The 21,494-nt window shown below is 42.4% G+C and overlaps 1 long non-coding RNA gene across 2 annotated transcripts in view; it reads left to right on the top strand.

Annotated features, from left to right (window-relative positions):
• Nucleotides 1-21,191, top strand: part of LOC117368229 — a 45,742-nt gene extending 24,551 nt beyond the window's left edge. The window contains exons 3-5 of one of the 2 annotated variants that reach the window (XR_004540930.1): nt 20,267-20,281; nt 20,358-20,494; nt 20,612-21,191. This is a non-coding gene — a long non-coding RNA (uncharacterized LOC117368229). The remainder of the gene's footprint in view (nt 1-20,266; nt 20,282-20,357; nt 20,495-20,611) is intronic. The other variant, XR_004540931.1, reaches the window with a different exon arrangement.
• The last annotated feature ends 303 nt before the right edge of the window (nt 21,192-21,494 follow it).

Below are 21,494 nucleotides of genomic sequence, written 5' to 3'. Positions count from 1 at the left end.
GTAGAAGTAGAGGACTTTTAGATGCCATCATTTGAGTGCCCAAAATCCAGCACCCAAATGGCAGTGCCCAAAAGTCATAGATGCTCAAATGGTGGTACCAAAACAGCAGTGCCCAAAGCTCACATACCTGTGTTATACCAGCTGCATCAACCAACAAGTTCCAGTCTTTTCTCCATATGTCTCTGGGTGACCTCCTGCATGTACCCAGTAGTAATTAGAAGAAGAGTTATAACAGCCGCAGCTAATGTTCAATCTTAGCTCAGATGGTTATGTTTATTATCATTTGTTATATCACATCACCATATTACATTCTAATCTAAATTATATCAAATACCGACCTCAACGGTTTACATTCTGAATTATATTAAATAATAATAATGAGAACTATGTACAAATAAGAGAAAAAAGAGCAGACAATCCTGAGTTCAAATTGAAAGACAGAGAGGAGAATAAGAGCAGAAAGAGAATCGGAGCGTAGGGAAAAATAAATAGATGAATAAAATATTAATTAGATTTTCTCATAAACTGGGCAGATCAATCAATCAATCAATAATAACAAAAACAAGTATAATAAAAATAAAAATAACGGGGAGTAATTTAAAATCTGTCATTAAGGCAGCTTGGTCTCCACAGCAAGACAACTTCTGCAATCAGGATGGCAAGGGAAGGCGCCACTGCCCAGGTCCAGGAGCAACTGAGGGCAGGATAACTGAAGAAGTTCACAGAGAGGCAGGAGGGGCCACCTGCTGAAATGTTTTTCCTCTTTCCATATCAGTATTTTACTCTAGAAGAGGATATAAAGTTATCTATTAATTATTCCAGGTTTACTTTGTAGTTAACAAGCTTGCATATTTTATATTTATTATAGCCCCTACACGGTAACGTTTAAGAGCTCCCCACCCAATTAAGTAGGAAGTAGATTTTGTGGTCAATATTTATCTGATGGCAGACAGATTTTTTTTAAAATGTGCTGGCTACCCCAGCTAGACTAGACCCAAATTTTCGACGCTGGACACCAGTACAGAATATCCTTGTCTGACCAGACTGCTCCTGGCTGCTGGGACTTATGTGGGTCCCAGCTGATATTGAGCCAGGACCCATATAAAACATTTATATGGGCCTAGCTGAATCTCAACCAGGATCTGAATGAGGGACTCTCCACTTTCCCATCCCCCTAATTCTGACCATCCCCCAAACAGCCATAGGACCCCCCTCCTTTGGGGTTTAGCGCGCTCTTAGGCAGGTCATTCCTGCGTGCTAAGGCCATTTTTATCACTAGGGTAAAATTGCCAAATTTTGGTATTAATGACCTTGAGCTAATTTTCCCATTAGTATGTGGCCGTTAGCATATGAGCCCCTATTTTGTAGGCGGTAGGAACTCGCGCACTAAACCTGCATTAAACAAGTGGAGGGGCATAATTAAAAAAACCCGTCTAAGTCCCCTTTTGGCCTAGGCCCTAAACGCTGAAAGTAGAAGCAGGGAAAATGTCCATTCTAAAAAAAAAAACGTACAAAAGGAAGTTTTTTTTTTATAATGGCCTGCCTCTACGTTCAGCTGTTTAAATACCCAGACCACCACTACATCTACACTAACAACATGTGGTGTACAATAAAGCCCACGTGCTAACCAATTAGTGTAGAACACACCCACTCTTCACCCTCAGCACCAAAAACTAATTTTTTTTTTTTTAGCATATGATTAGCATGCACACATCCCAAAATTACTGCAGGATGCCTGCGTTAAGCCATTTTTTGATGTGGTAGGCACGCATTAGACCCTCCTTTGCATAGCCGCACTAGCGTTTTTAGTGCCGGCCACGGCAGTAAGAATTACGATACTCATAGGAATTCCTTAGAATGTAATCATAGGCTGAGAACCAGGGAAACTCCAGTTCAATCCCACTTATACTCTTTATGACCTTGAGGATGTCACTTAACCTTCCTTTACCTTAGGTACAAAACTTAGGGCCCCTTTTACAAAGCTGGGGGTGACAATACTACTGCAGTAAATGAACTGAAGCTCATAGGAATTGAATGGGCTTTGGTGCATTTACTGTAGCAGCATCGCTGCCGCGGCTTTGAAAAAGGGATCATTAGATTGTAATACCTAATGTACCCAAGCGTAACTCACAGCTCATTTGGAAAAGCAGAACTTAAATCTAAAATGTTATACAGGAAATGCTGTGTGACTATTAGCCCACTCTTGGGTTTATCATTTCCTCCTAAGTTCATGCTGTTTCAACAGTAGGAAGTCAAATGTTAGAAAGCCCTTACTCTGATAGATACAGGTTTCAAGTTTCAAGTTTTATTAAAAATTTTTATCCCGCTTATCACACTTCTAAACGGCATACAGTTCTAAAATGTTATAAAATGGGGGATATGCATTTAAATTCAAAGACAATAATATTAATTTATTCTTATATACCGCCAAACCTTCAGTTCAAGGCGGTTCGCAACAAAAAAAGCTGAACAAACAATGAATCACAATCACAAGCATCAACTGTTTCTCGGAAAATACAAGTTGCAATTAGGTCGAATATTTCTCGAACAAATAGTGCTTTAAGAATTTTTCGAAATAGATAACAAGACTGAACTTGGGGAATAAGAACATTCCAACAATAAATGATGACATTGCTACATCGTATTTATAAGGTGAAACATAGGGCTCCTTTTATCGAGCCGCGCTACCGGTTTAACGTGTCTAATAGCGCATGCTAAACCGTGGGACGCGCTAACCACTACCACCTCCTCTTAAGCAGGCGGTAGTTTTTGGCCAGCACGGGGGTTAACGCGTGATGAAAAGTCACACGCGTTAACCCTGCTAGCGTGGCTTGATAAAAGGAGCCCATAAGGTTACCGGGGAGAAATACAAGAGTGTATAGGAAAGGGAGACGAGGAGGGGAAGTACAATAGGAGAGGGGGTCCTGGTTGTGCCGGTCCAATTTGCGAAGGGAAAACAAGCCAGAATTCAAACGCGTCCCTACACAATAAAGCTTTTAAGTTGGATTTGAAACGATCAAGTGAGGATTCTTCCCTTAAATGGTTTGGCATTGAATTCCATAGTTCTGATAGAGGAACGGGTAGAGTCGTATACAATTTGTCGCATTGAAGGAATAGAAAGGAGATTTTGATTGGTTGATCGAAGAGAACGCGAAATGGCATATCGAATGAGAACTTTATCTAGACATTCGGGAGTATGATGGGATTGTATTTTCAGCGTTGAAAGTATAATTTTATATCTTATCCTGTGAGAAATGGGTAGCCAATGTGCCTTGATCAAAAGAGGCGTCACAGCATCGAAACATGATGGCAGATAAAGGCTCTAAAACATCTAAAATATGGCATAAATACAGCACTTAACCCCTCTTTTACAAAGGTGCGCTAAGCTCTTTTGCGCACGCTAAATATTAGCTCGCACTAAACACGTGCGGAGTGCTAACGCGTGCATGCTATCCTATAGATGCGTTAGCGGTTAGCGCAAGCGTTGATTTAGCGGTGCGCTAAATCCGCACTAAAACGCGTAGCGCGCCTTTGTAAAAGAGGGCCTTAGTCTGCCCATCTAGTCTGCCCATCCGCAGTAGCCATTATTTTCTCCTCTCTCTGAGAGATCCCACGTACCTCTCTTCTCTCTCCCCTCTATAGCGATTAACTTGTCCTTTTGATCACTCTCTCCTCAACAATGAATTTCCTGTCCTATTAATTTTCTTTCTTCCTCCCCTCTTAAAGTCAATTCAATTTGTTACCTTTGCTTAATCTTCTGTAAACCGCATAGAACTTCACGGTATTGCGGTATATAAGCTGTTATTATTATTATTATCACAGGCTTTCTTGAATTCAGACACAGTCTCTGTCTCCACTAACTCTTCAGAGTCAGCCACAGTCACTGTGTAGAATAACAAGGATGACATCCCTATTAGAAAATCATGTGGCATTATCACATGACACAGTTTTTTGGGGTTTTTTTTTTTAAGTTCAAAAAGTTTTATTTATTTTCAAGCATAAAATAAACAATGAGTAATGGTTATGTCACAACACAGTTTTTATTTGGTATAGAAATGAGGGCTAAGAAACAAATCTCATCTATATAATAAAACCGTAGGCGGCGCATGCGCAGTCTTATCGGCGTGCTTCCATGATCCGTATGTCCGTGGCCGCCAAGACTGCAGCATGCCCCGCGCTTACTACGGCCCCACGCGCAGCTCAGTTCGGCACGGCGGTTTCCCCAGATAGGGGAAGCCGAAAAACTCAATCCCGCCTCATGGTCCTGCCGCCGCTCACGAATTCCCCCCCCCAATCCTCCTGCAACAGCCGCTACCGCTCCTGTTCAAAGCGGCCTGCTGAGGTTCGCGGCCGCTGTAACGAACCTCGCAGGCCGCTCTCCACATGGTAGCACGTTCCCTCTGACGCAATCGCGTCAGAGGGAACATGCTACCGAGTTGGAGAGCGGCCTGCGAGGTTCGTTACAGCGGCCGCGAACCTCAGCAGGCCGCTTTGAACAGGAGCGGTTGCGGGAGGGGGGGGGAGTTTTAACAGGAGGAGTCGCCGAAAAAAACCTTCAGCCGCAGCAGGCCAGCACACGGGAAGGGAAGGGGGAGGGGCCGAACGGAGCAGGGCAGCTCAAGGTAAGAAGGGAATGGGGGGTGGGGGAAAATGTTTCTACTACTCAGCAGGGACCTGGAGGGGAAGGGAAAACCGCTGCTGCTTCTGCAAAGGAAAGTGGTGGTAGGGGAGAGAAGGGAATGGGGGGTGGGTGGGGGAAAATGCTGCTACTACTTCTCAGAGATCTGGAGGGGAAGGGAAATATCACAGCTGCTTCTGCAAAATAAAGTGGGGGGGGGAGAGAAGGGAATGGGGGGTGGGGGAAAATGCTGCTACTGCTTCAGCAAGGACCTGGAGGGAAAGAGAAATACCGCTGCTGCTTCTGCAAAGGAAAGTGGGGGGGGGGAGAGAAGGGAATGGGGGGTGGGTGGGGGGAAATGCTGCTACTACTTCACAGGGATCTGGAGGGGAAGGGAAATAGCACTGCTGCTTCTGCAAAGGAAAGTGGGGGGGGGGGAGAGAAGGGAATGGGGGGTGGGTGGGGGGAATGCTGCTACTACTTCACAGGGATCTGGAGGGGAAGGGAAATAGCACTGCTGCTTCTGCAAAGGAAAGTGGGGGGGGGGGGGGGGGAGACACAGAAAGAAATACAGACAGACAAAGGAGGCTAGGGAGAGAGACAGACAGAAATAAAGACAGACAGGGGACCAGAGAGACACAGAAATAAAGACAGACAGGCAAAGGGTGCCAGGGAGAGAGAGAAAAAAATTGCAGGAGGGAGAAAGACAGAAAGAAAGGAAGAAAGAAACAGGAGCAGGGAGAGAGACATAAAGAAAGAAAGACAGACAGCCATATATTCTAGCACCCGTTAATGTAACGGGCTTAAACACTAGTCTAATAATAACAAGTTATTGCTCATTTTAACTGGGTTTGCCATTCAACAGATCACTTACAATTGGAAGAAATGGAATAGACTTAATTATTGTTTTGGGTGGAATTCTGTATGCCATATATATAAAATGGAAAGGACACTAGCTGTCCAAAATGGAAATTATAACAAATTTCAAGATGTGTGGAGGCCATTAATAGAATATTGTAAAGATTAAAAATATTCTTCCCTGTATAAAAATTTTAAGACATTAAGGGGGGGAGGGGGGAGGGATTTTTGATTATAATTGAAACAAATAATTTTCATAAATAAATAAGGGAGGGGGTAATATTTTATATTATGATGATCAATTATGGGATTTCAAGTGTATTTGAAAGCTCAATTGATAAATGTCAATATTGTACTTGATTTAAGATTTGAAATGAATAAAGATTAAAAAAAAATAATAATAATAACAAGGATGACATACTGAAACACACCACAGACACGATTTAGAATACATTTTATGTTATTTCCAAAAGCGAATAATTTTTAACCAGTCTCTCCAAATAGCGTACTTTAGGCAGAGATAAATATGAAGTAAATAGTTATAAAGTTTTAACACATTTTGATTGCTTTTATTGAATACATCACTCTTTCTTTTCATCACGTGTCCCTTTGTGAGGCTGACCAAGTCTTCGGCCCATTGTTCCACGAAGAAAGACTTAATTTATGGTGAGTAAATAAAAACAAATCACTGGCTATTAGATTTATGGCCTTCGGGATCTGACTTGACCGAACAGGCACTGCAACCTTGTTCATCGCCTCCTTCATTTCTTTAATAAAGGCAAAAATGTAAAATTTATGCAGAGGCCTCCTCCATCCGAATTTTATGTAAACCATGCAATAAGTCTATGGAGGCTGGTAACATATGATGCCTTGTAATTTCATTATAGAGAAAGACAGAGTTGGGACCTTGAGGGCCTTTGTTTTAACATTTATGATTGAAATGATAAAAGGCAGAGAATGGTGGAAAATGTGATCTCCATTTGGAAATGGAGAGGCGGGGGAGAGTGAGTGGAGTTCCCTGGTTTTATGAGGTATCACATCCTCCTCTTGGGTATGAACCAAACAAGGCCAGCAGGCCAGCATTTGAGAGCAGGTCTGTTGGAGTGGGAAAGGCTTCATTTTATATAGTATTTGTAAGACATCATAGAAACATAGAAACATAGAAATAGATGGCAGATAAGGGCCACGGCCCATCTAGTCTGCCTACCCCAATGACCCTCCCCTACCTTTCTCTGTGATTAGATCCCATGTGTCTATCCCATTTGACATCATGGAGGGTCTTCTTGGATAAAATACAATTGGACTTCCTTTGGGAAAATCTTGAGGCCACGCTTGTGTGTGATGCTCAGCTAACGTGTAAGTATACAAATAGGTTCATAAATGCAAGAACATAAGGCTGGACCAGTGTTGAAGGAGTTGGGGTGCACACAGGGCCCAATACTACAGGGAATCACTAAGCCTTCTTTATTTTAAGATGGTTTTTCTATGCTGTTAAACCGCATTATGTTTAAATCTCAAGGGGGGAATGTTGGAGGCATGTTTTGGGCAGGATTGGGACAGGCTTATGATTTGAACATTTTTCTGCAATAATGGAACATGTAGAAAATAATGTAATGTAATGTAATTTATTTCTTATATACCGCTACATCCGTTAGGTTCTAAGCGGTTTACAGAAAATATACATTAAGATTAGAAATAAGAAAGGTACTTGGAAAATTCCCTTACTGTCCCGAAGGCTCACAATCTAACTAAAGTACCTGGAGGGTAATAGAGAAGTGAAAAGTAGAGTTAGAGGAAAAATAAAAATAAAATAAACATTTTAACAAGACAGCATTGATCTAAATACTTTGGAAGGTAGAAGAGAGGAGAGAAAAGAATAGAAGCATGATGAAGTGATGAAGTGGAGCAAGTAAGTTTAGGAGGAGCGATTGACATTTCCAGAAAGGGCTTCTTCAGGGAAGAGACTTGGCCGACAGTCCCAGGATGCCTATGTCTCCTCCCCTGAGATGTTCTCCCATCCATGCATTCCCTCCCAGACAAAATAACCAGGGTACAGTTTGGACGTTTGAGGCTAGACCTGTTTCAATAATAAATAAGTGCCAAAAAATATTCCCAGACTGACCAGAAGACCACTGGAGGGATGAAGGCATAACCCCCTCAAACTGACCTTCTCCCCCATCCCCCCACAATGTGAATAAAACAGTACAAAGTAGCCTGTATGACAACTTCAGATGTTATGGCCAGTCCTATTAGAGCAGCAAGCAGGTTTATGGAGTAACCTAGTAGTCGGACTATGGGCTAGATTCACTAAGCAAACCGATCGGTTTGCGACCCCTTTGCGACCCGATTTTCCTATGACCCGATTCACTAACCTCAGTGCCGATCCGATTCCAATCCATGCATGCAAATAAGAACATAAGAACATAAGAAATGCCTCCGCTGGGTCAGACCTAAGGTCCATCGCGCCCAGCAGTCCGCTCACGCGGCGGCCCATCAGGTCCAGGACCTGTGCAGTAATCTTTTATCTATACCCCTCTATCCCCTTTTCCAGCAGGAAATTGTCCAATCCTTTCTTAAACCCCAGTACCGTTCGCTGCCCTATAACGTCCTCTGGAAGCGCATTCCAGGTGTCCACCACACGTTGGGTAAAGAAGAACTTCCTAGCATTTGTTTTGAATCTGTCCCCTTTCAACTTTTCCGAATGCCCTCTTGTTTTTTTATGTTCTGAAAGTTTGAAGAATCTGTCCCTCTCTACTCTTTCTATGCCCTTCATGATCTTGTAAGTCTCTATCATATCTCCTCTAAGTCTTCTCTTCTCCAGGGAAAAGAGACCCAGTTTCTCCAATCTCTCAGCGTATGAGAGGGAATGGCATGCAAATGTAGGCAGCAGCAATTCACTAAAAAAAAAAATGAGGGACACCGACTGGGCTGACCGATCAAAAATAAGTGACTGCTGAGGACCAGTCGCTCAGGTCCTTTCCGACTGCCCTGCCTTCTGCCGCCCTGCTCTCTGCCCCAATCTGCTGCTCTCAGCCCCGATCTGCTCTCTGCCCTGATTCTCCTGCACTTCCCCGCAGTGCAAGCCCGTAGTTTTAACCCATGGGTTTAAAGAGAAGTTAAAAGAAAAAAAAAAAAATTGCTGCTTTTGTAAGCATGTGCAGGCAAAGAAGATGGTCTACGCATGCTTTAGGATCGCTCACTAGCGATCCTTGTGGTCGGAGGGGGGCATTTCTCCGATCACCCCAATTTAAATACTGACCCGTTGTGGGTCAGTCAGCCTGCCACGGATCGGCCATCGATGAGGCACGATCTGCAGGTTAGTGAATCTAGGCCTAAGAGTATCGGGGCTTTTACCGCAGCAGTCTGCAATAAAAAAAACAACCCTTATGCAACTTGATAAAAGGTGGCCTTTATTTTAAGACTACTTTAAAAGTGGCCTGAAAGAAGAAGCACTGAAATATTCAAGAGAGCAAACCATGAATGGGGAGCCTCCTTCTCTGCTATGAATTCTGTGCACGAGTGTCTCTTCAGGGACAGATTACAGCAATCAGCTCTTCTATCACAAGCCATCTCTCACATTTGGGTAAAGAAAAAAGGCACATCCCTCTGTGACACACTCGGCAAAGTTTTCTTCCTCCAAAGGAACAAAATGTAAGAATGAGAAATCTCAGACTGACAGAGTGAAAATTCTGTTAACATCTGAATGCAGTGTATGATATCAAAGTCTAATCAGGTTATTCAAAACTGACCTGACTCTTGTTTAATCGTTTTGATATCTTCATGTAATCTTTGACTCTTCTCTATCTTTCGACTCTCAGATTTCTCAAATAGTTAAAAAATGATTTCCCCCCCCCCTCCTTTTATGAAGCCGCAGCAATAAAAGCTCCGACGCTCATTGAATTCACAACCGGTGATTAAAAAAAAACCTCTAACGCAGCTTCATAAAAGGGGGGAGGGAGGTTATTGGTTACAAGGCATTAAAACTATTGGATTCTTAGTTGTTGCATACCTTGCTTCATGCATTTGTCATCTCAAGGCTAGACTACTGTAACTCTATATTTTTGTGGTATCTCCTGTTCCAACCTGCGCCAACTACAAACACTACATAATGCAGCAGAGAGACTTCTTTGTAAAGCCAAATCCCACGATCATATCACTCCTTTATTAATCCAGCTACATTGGTTACCAATTAAGTTTTAACGACAATTTAAAATCATAAGTCTAATTTTTAAGGTTTGCATACTGGCTAACCCCTTTACTTATCCAATATTACAGTTCCTTACACTCCATCTTGCTCATTACGTTCTCTCGATTCCCACAGGTTAGGTAGTTCTTCCGTCTCCGCAATTAGCCCTTTACAAATCCACCCATTCAGCAGTTTATTTTTTATTTACCCTTTTTTTTTTGTTTTTTTTTTTGGGGGGGAATAGTCTTCTGCCAAACATCAGTGCAGAATTATCTTTCCCAAAATTCAAAACAATGTTTAAAAACATATTTCTATCAGAACGCTTTCAATGTGTCCCCAACCTATCTGGAAACTCTGGAAGAGACTTATGGGAACAGTTATCTAGGATTTCTGAGTTATTTAGGTATTTGATTATTTAAATTCTGAGGAATTGTTTTCTTTCATGTGTGGTTGCCATGTTTGTTTGGTTGTTTGATTTTTAACCTTTCCTTTAAAAAAACGGTGTTCTTTTCTTTTTAATGTTTTATTATTTGTAAGCCACTTTGACCTCTTTGAATTAGCAGGGCATCAAATTTACAATAAACATAAACACAGGGCTCCTTTTACGAAGCCGCATTAGCGGTTTAATGCGCATAATAACGCGCGCTAAACTGCAAGACGCACTAGCCGCTACCGCCTCCTTTTGAGCGGGCGGTAGTTTTTTGGCTAGCGTGGGGGGGGTTAGCGCCTGATTAAAAGTGGCGCGCGCTAAAGCCGCTAACGTGGCTTCGTAAAAGGAGCCCATAATCTATGTTTGTTTCAGGGGATTTTTTTTTTTTTTTTTTTTTTTTTTTATTATTTATTTATAATTTTTATACAACCAATGAAAATGGTACAGAGAAATACTGAAATACACATATTAAGTCAATACAGACTAAAAAAACAATATACAGGCAATATACTCATTATTATAGTCCTCAAATGGGGAGGAAGGCAAGACAAAGAAAAACCCCCTGGGGAAAAGGGATATACCAAAAACATAAAGGAAATAGCAGTACTTAGATATTAACCTACTATTAAACTAAATTCCGCTCTAAATCACTTGATTCATACTGGCTGCAATGGAGTCCCTTTACTCTCTAAGAAAAAACCTAATTGGGCAGGCTCAAAAAATATATATTTATTCCCTTGATAGGTAATAAAACATTTACAAGGAAATCTTAACTGAAAAATTGCCCCCAATGAAATAACTTTAGGACGATATTGCAAAAATTCTTTCCTCCTGGATTGTGTCCATTTCGAGACGTCAGGAAATATATATACCCTTTCACCTAAAAAGGTGACTTGTTTCAACTTAAAGTATAATTTCAACAGCATTTCTTTATCTTGTAAGAATACAAGGGAAACTAGTAATGTTGCCCGACCCAGCAATTCAATTTCAGAGGATTGCAATATTGCTGATACATCTAATTGCTCAGTTCCACCTTCTAATACTTTTTCTTTTTGAGCATTCTTTAAATAATAAATTTTCTGTATAGGTGGAAGATTCAATTCTGATACTTTTAAAACTGTGGTCATAAAGTTCTTGAAGAGTTCCTGGGAGGACATAAATTTTGCTATAGGAAAATTAAGAATCCTAAGATTCAGATTTTTTTGCTGATTTTCCAAATTTTCTATCTTCCTCAGAAACATCATTCTATCAGTCATTTGTTTGGTCTGCAAATTTTTATTCTCAGTTGTTAGTTTTTCTAGTTTAGAAAAGTCAATCTTCTGCTGTTGAACTGATGTCTCCAAAAGGGTTATCCTGGAAGAGGTATTTAAAGTAACAGAAATAAAGTTTGTACAAACCGAGTGCAGGTTTTCAATTGCAGACCATATAGAGTCAAGGGTCACTGCCTGTGGTTTCTCCAGCGGCTTGAGGGGGGAGATAACTGCCAGGTTCCCATAGGCTAAGTCTCCAGAGATCAAACTCCGGGCTCCCTCACCCTCCCCACCGCTGGTTCCTTCAGGATTAACGCTCCCGTGTTGCAACGATTCCTGTGCCAGAATCGGCAGCGCTGTAAACACATCCGGGTCAGCCTCGGGTGCAGTATGCGTCATGCTCGATGTGGTCGGCATGTCCTCCAACTGCGACTGCTCTCCCGAAGTTTCGCCGGGCATTGGGGGCGTGTGCGGTCCTCGTGGGCTCAGCGAAAGTTCGCCGTCCAAGCTGTGATCCACCCCAATCACAGCAGCAGATACGCCCGGTAAGTAGGTTGGGACTGCATATGATGTTATAGCAGTCTGTCGTGGGGTTGAAGAGCCAGATAAAGGTGGAGGAAAACCTCTCTGTTTTCCCCTTCTTTTAGGCATCGAAGAAAAATGTTTGAGCAATATAACCCGAAAAAAATTGCCGTGGGAAGAGGAGCTCTCAAACCAACGTCTGCTCAAATCGCCATCTTGTCTCTGTTTCAGGGGATTTTGATGGAACATTAGTTTTGGACTTGTGCTTCAGGAGATTTGCTCTTTCGTGTTATACGTAAGTGAGTAAATTTAACTGTTATGAAACTGAGAGGGAAATGCATATAGGGAAAAAAGAACCTGTTGTTCAACTACAAATTGGGGGGGGGCATTGTTGGGAGACAGCAGACTTGAGAGAGACTTGGGTGTGCTGGTGGATGCATCACTGAAGCCATCTGCACAGTGCGCAGCAGCCTCGAAAAAAGCCAACAGGATGCTGGGCATCATAAAGAGGGGCATAACAACCAGGACGCGGGAAGTCATCATGCCATTGTATCGAGCGATGGTGCGTCCACATCTGGAATACTGCGTTCAGTATTGGTCGCCACACCTCAAGAAGGACATGGCGGTACTTGAGAGAGTCCAAAGGAGAGCAACGAAACTGGTAAAAGGGCTGGAACACTGCCCATACGCCGAGAGGTTGGATAGGCTGGGGCTCTTCTCTCTGGAAAAAAGGAGGCTCAGGGGAGATATGATAGAGACCTTCAAGATCATGAGGGGCATAGAGAGGGTGGATAGGGACAGATTCTTCAGACTGAAGGGGACAACAAGTACGAGGGGGCATTCGGAGAAACTGAAGGGAGATAGGTTCAAAACAAATGCAAGGAAGTTTTTCTTCACCCAAAGGGTCGTGGACACTTGGAATGCGCTACCGGAGGAAGTGATCAGGCAGAGTACGGTACAGGGATTCAAACAGGGATTGGACGGATTCCTGAGGGATAAAGGGATCGTGGGATACTGAGAGAAGTATCCAGGAAATAAGTATAGAAACCCGACCAGGTCGTGCATGTGCAAGACCGGAGGGTTAGGACTTCGATGGGAAGATAGGACTTCAATGGGAAACCAGGGTGGCAAGGGGGCCCCTTCTGGTGATTTAGACAGGTTTGGGCCGCCGCGGGAGCGGACTGCTGGGCATGATGGACCTATGGTCTGACCCGGCGGAGGCACTGCTTATGTTCTTATGTTCTTAAAGGCCTTTATCCTGATATAATTAGCTTTCTGCAAATTGCTCTCTCAGGCTGGCTAAAAGTAAACAGTCTTCCATGGTATCCATAAAAACCTAAAAACATATCTGTTCCTGAAGTATTTAGGCAACTAATGTATACAATCCTACTCCACAATAACTGATCTCTAGCGCTGTTGCTAACTAGCTTCTAATTTTGTTAATTCCACTTAATTTGTAACATCTTTTAACCATTGTAAAACGCATAGAACTTCACAGTCCTGATAATTCAAGACTAATCTAAAAACCTTCTTATTTCAAGACGCATTTTATTGCTCCTGATTCCTCCATCACCATTCACCCAACCGCTTTTAAGAAGTGACCTCTCTCCTTCTGTCCCTCCCCTCCTCCTACCTTTCATATTCAAACTTTTTTTTTTCCTTCTTCTCTTCACCACTAATAATGTAACTCTCCCCCTCCTCCCTCGTTAACCTCACTTTCATGTTTGTCATTGTCAAATGTCCTTAATGTTCACTTCCCCTTTTATTCTTTTTTTTTATTAATTTTATAATCCATAAGTATAATTTTACTTCTATTTTATATTTTATTGTAAACCGGCTAGATACTCATTGATGGTCGGTATATTAAAAATCAATAAACTTGAAACTTGGTATATAAACTGTTGTTGTTATTATTATTATTATTATAATGTTAGCCAGACTGCCAAGCAATTTTTTTTTTCAGGGGGGGGGGTGTAGACTGGCACATACAGATTGCATTCTCTGGGTATTATTTCCATTGAAATTTCACCCACATATAAAGCAGGGTGGAGGTTTGAACATTGTTCTCCCAAAATCTTATCTTTCATGGGATACAGCCAAAATAGTGGGAGGGGTTGTATAAACTCCCCCATAAAAAATATGCATGTACACTTCAGCCCAGAACTCTAATAATCCTCATATCCCAAGTATTGATTCATACAGAGTTCTGCTACTGTACCTCAATCATAACTGACAGGCCCTCCCCCTCCTCCATTGATATTCTCATATTGATAACACCTACACACATATCCCTTACCAGTGTTCCTTAATCCTGATTTACAGCGCTTTGGTTATTGCAATCCTGAAATCCAGTGTGGTTCAGGCAAGTAAAAGTTCATTAGCTATTGAATTAGTTGATTACAGGTTTAGAGGATATACTAGGAATGAGAGACCTATTGTTCACACTGATATTTCTTGTGAGTTTGGACAAGTTACTTTTTATTCTGTTGTCTCGTAGGTTGAAAGTTCTTTGAGGAAAGGACTTATCCCTGTCTGAATACTTCTAACGGTTGGACAATATTGCATGTATCCAGTTGTACTATAAAAATGATACACTTTACTATTATGGATAAGGCCAGACAAAAATACAGTTGCTATGGCTACCCTAATGAACACTGCACTGCACATCCTATAAGAAGAGATTGTTTAGCGATTCCTTCCCCTCCAAGGATGTTCCATTCATTAGACAACAGCAACCCCTACTGGCTGAAAGAAAGAGTAGCATTGCCGAAGGTTTCAGGGTCCTATCTATCAGTACACCCAGGTCCTTTTCTTGTTCGCTCTTACCGAGAGTTGCTCCTGACATTCTATACTCGTGTTCCTTGTTCTTTCTGCGTAAATGCATTACTTTGCACTTTTCCACATTAAACTTCATCTGTCATTTCTCCGCCCATTTCTCTAACTGGCACAAGTCACTCTGGAGTTCCTCGCTATCCTTCTGCGATCTGATTGCCCAGCATAGCTTTGTGTGGTCTGCAAACTTGATGAGGAAGAGATAATGGTTACTACAAATGGGCAGACTGGATGGTCCATTTGGCCTTTATCTGCCATCCTGCTTCTATGTATAATATTTTGACACTTGTACTTCTTTTGCATATGTGCATAACTGGAAAACTCTCCAAGAACTAATCCCCTCTGTAGGCATATTCAGTTTTGTAATCTACTACCCTATCCCTCTTAAATATTCTCAGTGTGTAGAATTCTTTTTAAAGACCTTTTCCTTCATTTTTGGAGACAGGACCTGTTTTGAATTTCATAGGGGTCCTTTTACTAAGCCGAATTAGGCGTGTCAGGGGCAGAGAGTGGATGTTCCTGTGCCAACCAGCTAGCACATCTGCATTGCCACATACTAGCTGGTTTAGCACATGGCTAATGCAGGAGACCTTCCTGCCTGCAAAAAGAGTGGCAGTAAATGGTAATTTTCAAAAATGGTCACATAATAAAATGGCATTTTTATACCAAAACATACCCGCAACAAAAGAATAGCAAAAGTATAACCGAGTGAAGATTCTTCCTGTATGTTGAAAAGAGGCTATCAACACTCATTTTAAATATTATGATAATTTACCACAGGGAGATAACATGAATCTCACCCTTAAATAATATCAAATTAACAAAAGTAAATATTATAAGTGTAGTGAGGGTCCTCAGTTCACAAAACTCATAGGAACAACCAGTCCCATTAATTAAGAATTGCTTAATAGACCTAAACCCTGCCAGGTTTGGTCACAAGGAACATCCCATGACCTCTCACTTTGTGTGAATGAAAAGTGTGCATAAATAATAACATCCTCCACTCTGTGTAAATTCACATAGTAGACGTTAGTTTCAGTTTTAAAGTCATAATACCATCTTGATTTCTGGACTCACTTTCTCTGTGTGAGGAATTATCAGATTCACACCAATAAACAGCATTAATATGTACAAATAGTCCACTTAACACATATCTCATATCTTCCCAGCAGTGCGTAGTAAATGAGTTCAACAGAGCTCCATTACCTACTAAAATGTACATATTACATTTTCGCTCAGCAAATTGTATTTCTATACTATTGCCTCCTGAGGTCTCTGATCTCTGTATTTCCTCTGAATATCTACTTATTATATTTCGCTGAATGTCCAGCACTCTTGATTGTAAACCGCCTAGAAGTCGCAAGATTGTGGCGGTATAGAAGAATAAAGTTATTATTATTATAACATTAGCATTCGCATTCCCGTCACCTGCAATCAGATTGAAAGCTAATCACCATCAATCAATAATCACACAACTCAGTTTTATTGGAATAAATATTTGGCCGCAGCTTTATTATCTATCTGAATATTATCTTCACTTACAATACAATCTGTGTCCAAAAACCAACAAACCCCCAATGCATATTTCACACATCCCCAGGGAGCTATTCGGTATCGAAACTAGCTCCCGTTAAGTCTTTAAATTTATAACATTCCCCCAAATATGGCCCACAGTGACACAAGGCCATGCTTCCCCTCCCCTCCCCCCAAACATGACCCACGGTGACGCAAGGTCATGCTTCCCCTCCCCCCAAACATGACCCACGTTGACGCAAGGTCATGCTTCCCCTCCCCCCAAACATGATCCACGGTAACGCAAGGCCATGCTTCCCCTCGCAGCGGTATCGCAGAGTGTTACATTTATTTATTTATTAACTGCTCATCTCCCAGATCCAACTGGGCCAAACCCCATTTTCCGCCCCACCCAAAGCTGCGACCACCTCCCCCCAACCCCATAAGCTCCACCAAATCCACCCAAGTCGACATATAACATGTACATCCCCCACCCCACCCCACAACACTAACACAAAACATAACACCAGCACAAATGGGAGGGAGGGAGGGATAATCTTTTCCTGAAGAGACTACTCTACTGTTCCCCTTTCCTCACAGAGTTCACTCCAGCCTGCCACAACATCCAACCAATCACATGTCTGCTCCACCCCATCACCTTAGCAACCTCCCTAATCATTTTTCTTTCTTACAAGTTCTGTCTATTAACCCTTTCTTACTTCCTCTTATAAAATTGTCAATCCTTATTCTACAAACCCTTGATAACACCTCATATATTCCCCTTACCCTCAGTCCCCCCTCCCCCCCATCATTCAATAAATATTACCAGCCGGTGACATCAGCTCAGCTAATGTTATATCACACCAGATGAATCTGGTGTTCTTCTTTATTATTATTTCGGAAGCCTCTCCTCCATCATCAGGAACTTCATCACTGCAACAATCAGCATGTGTTAAAGATGGCGAACAGTTGAGGAAACGCTGACCCCAAGCTTCCTGCATTCTCGGAGCAATAGTACATGGACAAAAATGAAAATAATAGAAAAAAAAAGATATTTTTACACCTGTGGTAAAATGGCCTTAATCAGTGAGAAAGATCCACCTAAGGCTACATTTTACCACAGCTTAATAAAAGGAACTACAAAAACAAGAGGGCACTCAGAGAAATTGAAAGGGGACAGATTTAGAACCAATGCCAGAAAATTCTTCTTCACTCAAGAGGGTGGTGGATACCTGGAATGTGCTCCCGGAAGATGTAATAGGACAGACTACATTAAGGGGTTTCAAAGAGGGACTAGATAAATTCCTGAAAGATAAGAGGATTGAGGGCTACAGATAAAGGAGGACACAGGGGCAAAAAGGGCAAAGATAAGAGGGAAGAAGAGGGTTTTCAGGATATAAGGAAGTAGGAATACAAGGGTTAGATAAAAGATCACTTACAGGTCATGGACCTGATGGGCCGCCACGGGAGCGGACCGCTGGGCTCGATTGACCCTTGGTCTGACCTAGCGGAGGCAAATTCCTATGTTCTTATGACCCTTTAATTACTTGCTCTGTTGTCACTGTGCCAAATGTCCCTTCAAACTTACCGTAAGTGCTTCTGGTGTGCTGTTTGATTTCAACAAGTGAAAATCTTTGCTTTTTTAAATCAGAATAAAAATATTTAGCCTATCCCGCCTGCCTTGTGATTTGGTGTGATAGTTCACAAATCTGCCCCTACACAACCCTGATCTGTCAGCACAGAAAGGATAACTATTTGAGGAGCTACTCCTTTGGCATTCCTATTAAACTCAGCTTTTGTTTGATAACACCTGTGGTCATTCAGTGCTAACATGTCACTTAGATAATTAGAATCAATAGTTTGGATTTTGCCTCCCCTCCTGAAAGGGCAGTTATTTTTCATAGGATTGTCAATAAGGCTCCCCCCTCCCTTAGCCCATGAGATATATGAAAGATACGCCATAAGCACCAGAGAATTATGAGCTCTCAAGAAAATGAAATATTTTAAATCTTTATTTAGGCCCTTTCGGGAGTGAAAAAAAAAAAGTGCAGCCCCTTCGCCTTTTGATTTCTAGTTCTTCAGATACAAAGAGCAAAGTTTGAGCATAAAATTTAGGCTTGCTTTTCTGATGTAGGTGGTGAAAACTGTAAGGTTGTTTATAGCTATTCTGAAGGCTGTTTTAGATTCTTTAGGGCTCCTTGTACAAAGCTGCGGTAGGGGTTTCTACCACGGGCCGGTGAGGTAAATGCTCCGATGCTCATAGGAACATTTACCTTGATGACCTGCAGTAGAAATCTCTACTGTAGCTGTCTAAAAGCCAGCATTAATTTGTAATTTTTCAATCTGTATTTTGCATTTTTCTTTTCATTACATTTTATTCTTTAATTTTTTAGGGCTACATTTTAATGAAAATTTGTAATCATGATTTATTACATGACTAGTCTTTAAGCCCGCTACATTAACGGGTGCTAGAGATATCTGCCTGTCTGGGTTTTTTTCTTTGTTTCTCTCTCCTTGGATGCTGTCTGTCTGTCATTCGTTCTGTCTGTGTCTCTCCCTGGCCCCCTGCCTACCTGTATTTCTCTGTTGTGCCATGCCTGCCTGTATCTCCGTGGCCCCCTTCTGTGTCCCCCCCTTCCCAGAGCAAAGCATGATTGTTTTATGCCTCCCAGCACACCCCTCCCCCCCAGCAACCCACTTTCCCTCTCCCCTTGTTGTGCCATGCCTGCGTGCTCTATGGCCCCCTTCTGTTTCCCCCCCCTGATGATTGCTGTCTGCCCCCAGCACACCCCTCCCCCCAAAGCAGCCCCCTTTCCCTCTCCCCTGTTCTACCATGCCTGCATGCTCCGTGGCCCCCTTCCCCCCAAAGCGGCCCCCTTTCCCTCTCCCCCTGGTCCCCTGTTGTGCAATGCCTGCCTACTCCGTGGCCCCCTTCTGTTTCCATCCCCCTCCCATTCTTACCCTCCCTCCATGCCTCCAACTGGAGCTGGTCCTCTCGGCCCAGATCGTCATGCAGCAGGCCCGGCGTCCTGCCCCAGTACCCCCACCCCTTCTCTGCCTCACTGTCTTTCAGCCTTTGTCCCACCCTTACCCTGAAACCAGCCTGCCTGCGTCCCTCCTGCGCCCAAGCCTGGCCTACCTGCTGGCAATACTTTCTCCCTCCGGTCCGCTGCCCGTCGCAAGCGCCGAATCCCCCTGTGGAGACAAAACTTTTTGTCCTTCTCGCCTTGGGAGGACGGTTGAGCCGGGAGGGAGGAGTCACTGGCACACGCGCCTCCAGCTAGCGCAGTCGCCGTGAGGAATGGCATAGAAGCACACCTCACGGCACCAGGAATCACGAAGTTTGCACAGCGCATGCGCGCTCTAGGGTTTTATTATTATAGATTTTTTTTAATTATTATTTATTTTGAATTATACATTCACATTTCACAAGAATACATCTTGTTCCATCAAACACAGGGAGGAAAACAAACCAACAAATTAAAATACATCATTATTCAATCACAGATTATCCCCTTCTTAGACCACCATAATGGGAGGTGAGCAAGCAAAAATAAATTATGAGAGAAAATTAAGAGGCATTAGTTAAACCTATAGGCTTATGCATCAAGCGCCCTTTACGTCCATTGTCCTTCAATCCTTGATGATCTTCTTAACATCTAGAAATTCCTTCAATTGATTAGGAGAGAAAAAAGTATATTTAACACCTAAGTATCTGACCAAGCATTTACAGGGGTATGCCAAAAGAAACATTGCTCCCATATTTATAGTCTGTTGACGCATAGAAAGAAATTCTTTCCTCCGTTCTTGTGTGGTCTTAGCAACATCAGGGTATATCCATATTTTCTGTCCCCCGAATAATTTTTGAGAGTTTTTGAAGAACAATTTCATGATCAAATTTACATCTTGCTCAAAAACAAATGATACTAAGAGCGTTGCTCTATCCGTATCAGACATTATTGTTTGTTCAAGTAGAGCGGTCACATTTGCAAAATCTATCACATTAATCTTTCCTCTTTTCTCTCTTTCAATCTTATTTTCACCTTCTTCTCTTCCAGGCGTCTTCTTATTTGGTAGGTAATACATTTTATTTATTGGAGGAATACAATTTGAAGAAACCTCTAAATTTTCAATTAAATATCTTTTCAGTAAATCTAAAGGCAAGACACCTGGAATTTGAGGGAAATTTAAGAAACGGAGGTTCAAACGTCTATTGAAGTTTTCAAATTGTTCCAATTTTCTATGAATGGAGGAACTATCTTTAATTGAAGCCACCTTAAATTGTTGTAAGTGTTGTATTTCCTCCTGCATCTGTTTAGCTTGGCCAGTATAGTCTACTCTCATAGCTTCAACTGTTTCAGTTAACAAATCCAATTTCTAAGTTATTTTTGTTACCTCCTCAGTTGATTTTTCCATTTTCCCCTCCATCCGCTGAAGCAAGTGCCAGATGCTGTTCATGGAGACCTCCGTCGGAGAGGATAGAGATTCCCCTCTCTTGCTGACTTCCATCAGCTGTCCAGCCGTCAACGCTGTACCCTCGCCGGGAGACCCCATGTCTCAACTTCCGGAAGCGTGTGTATCTCGTCACAGCATCTCGGCGGTCGCCGGGCACGAAGGCATGAAAGAACCCGGAGGAGATAAAGAAGTTTCAGTGCCCGAAAGGGCTAGCGACTCCCTCAACTCGCCACCCAACGCTGAGCTCTCCACTCCGGTATATACAGGCGCTGGAAGAGCCGAAAAGAAATGGTCCATGGTCTGCTGTATCGGGGTGGACATCAGGGCTGGCGAGGAAGAAGCCCTGACCACCCTTTCCTCTTAGTATGGGGCATCAAGGAATCGAGGTATTATTTTAATGAGGAAATGCAGGCTAGGAGAGAATTGTACAGCGTCTCTCACAGCTCCTCTACATCGCCACCATCTTGATCCGCCTATTATTATAGATTTCCTTTTGTATTGTGTATTTTGGAAACTTAATAAAAACTTTGAACTCTAAAGATGTTTTTTTTTTTTTAATTTATTTTCCCACTACAGTTCCTTGTGACTCTGGGCAATAGAGGGTTAAGTGACTTGCCCAGAGTCACATGGAGCTCCTAAGGGGTGGGGGGGGGGGGAGAATGATATACCTTTAATTGTGTGATTAATCAAAATTGAAATCGAAATGCGACCCTAATAAATTTACCCCATTTATAAAGCTGCGCTAGCTACTGCCATGTAGCAACAGCACTGAAGCCCAGCAATTACCACGAGCCATTGCTGTAATCGGCTTTGTAAAAAGGGCCTTACTTT

This window comes from Geotrypetes seraphini, chromosome 10 (assembly GCF_902459505.1).
Source record: "Geotrypetes seraphini chromosome 10, aGeoSer1.1, whole genome shotgun sequence".
Taxonomy (NCBI): domain Eukaryota; kingdom Metazoa; phylum Chordata; class Amphibia; order Gymnophiona; family Dermophiidae; genus Geotrypetes; species Geotrypetes seraphini.
This window is presented reverse-complemented; position numbering and strand designations above follow the sequence as displayed.